The sequence below is a fragment of the Octopus bimaculoides genome, chromosome 3 (assembly GCF_001194135.2).
Source record: "Octopus bimaculoides isolate UCB-OBI-ISO-001 chromosome 3, ASM119413v2, whole genome shotgun sequence".
Classification (NCBI taxonomy): Eukaryota; Metazoa; Mollusca; class Cephalopoda; order Octopoda; family Octopodidae; genus Octopus; species Octopus bimaculoides.
In genome coordinates this window covers 42050322-42052325 of record NC_068983.1, presented here as the reverse complement: position 1 = coordinate 42052325, position 2004 = coordinate 42050322, and positions in this window count along the sequence as shown.

Here is a 2004-nt window from a genome sequence, read left to right as displayed (position 1 = left end):
TATATATATATATATACATATATACATACATATTCTTTTATTTGTTTCAGTCATTTGACTGCGGCCATGCTGGAGCACCGCCTTTAGTAGAACAAATCGACCCCAAGACATATTCTTTGTAAGCCTAGTGCTTATGTATGCGTCTACGTTTGTGTATGTTGTATTGATTAATGTGTGTATATTATTATACGTTCATTATTTATTTACCTTCGTAGTGCAGAAAAGCTGTCGTTGTTGTGGTCGTTATTGTTGCTGTTGCTGTTGCTTGTTTAACCCAAGGCCAGGCTTGATCCAATAAAAACCTATGATAAAACGCATCCCAGCCGTGGCCACCATCAAATTTTCTTGTGTTCATGAAACCTAGGACCCAGAATATCAAGCTTATGTCCTTCTTAATTCAAGACGTCAGGGTGAAATTTAAAGGATATTTGGCTGCTATTTCATGCAGAACGACTAACCACATAGAAGCGCCTTTCTCATTGGCTCCAAGGTATAGCTGCGGGATTAAGGAGCTCGCTTTGCAATCGCTGGCTGTCGCGGCAGTATGGAAAAGTGTCGACCAATACATTACCAGTGAATTTGGTTGAGAGGAAACAGAACAGAAACCCGTCCTCTATGTGTGTGTGTGTGTGTGTGTGTGTGTGTGTGTGTGTGTGTGTGTGTGAAGGCGCATGGCTTAGTGGTTAGGGCATTCTGGTCACGATCGTAAGGTCGTAAGTTCAATTCCCGGCGACGCGTTGTGTCCTTTAGCAAGACACTTTATTTGACGTCGCTGGCAAAAAGTAGTACCTGTATTTCAATGCGCCAGTCTTGTCACCCTCTGTGTCACGCTGAGTCTCCCTGAGAACTACGTTAAGGGCACACTTGTCTGTACAGTACTCAGCCACTTGCACGTTAATTTCACGATTTCACGAGCAAGCTGTTCCGTTGATCGTATAAACTGGAAGCCTCGTCGTCGTAACCGACGGAGTGCTCCTTTATATATATATATATATATATATATATATATATATATATGCCAACTGAGTATTATCGACTTTTCGAAAATTTCCGGCCTTATTTGAACTTCAGGGCATGCGATCTACCTATGTGCCAAAAATCATTAAAATCAGTTGGAGGGTGTGAGAGGAGTTAGAGTAACCCCCAAACACACACACAGACAGACATCATTACACATTTACGTATATAGATGTATGTATGTATATATTAGTTCGTAAATCGTGTGGCATACACCCGATAGTTTACCGGTAAAGCACGTTTACTTTGTCGGTGTTTGTTGGGTATTTGATTAATGAGAGAGACGGTAATCACCTGAGGAGACACATCTACACCGACGGATACACCTAAACCAGATGTTCAATACCCCGCACCTGAGGGAACAATGCTAGACGGGTCGAAACAATTGTAGTAATCATTAAATTTTCTCGTATCTTCTGTTTTCCGTCTCTCTCATAATTATGTGTGTGTGTGTGTGTGTGTGTGTGTGTGTGTGTGTGTGTGTGTGTGTGTGTCTGTGTCTGTGTCTGTGTGTTACACACATGTGTGTCTGGCTAAGTGGTTAGGGTATTCGGTCTACAGTCGTAAAATTGTGAGTTCGGTACTTGGCGGCGAGTTGTATCCTTAAGCAAGACACTTTATTTCACGTTGCTTCAGTCCACTAAGCTAGCAAAAATGAGCTGTACTCAAGTAGGATGTACTCAAACGTCTGACAACCGGTGTTGGCTTGTCTACGTTCCCATAACTTAGTAGTTTGGCCCAAAATTATACAATAAAATAACTTCCGAACTTGAAAATCCTTTATTCGGTTAAAACCCTTCAAGGCGGTGTTCCAGCATGGCCGCTGTCAAATGGGTGAAACAAATAAAAGGTAAAAAGTTAGAAAAACAAAAGAACCGAACGAAATCATATAAAAAATGCCTTTGATCTATTTTATTGAATTACTTTTCGTTTCATGTCGTCAAGAATCAATAAATTCATTTTTATTTTCTAGGTTTTTAATAAAAT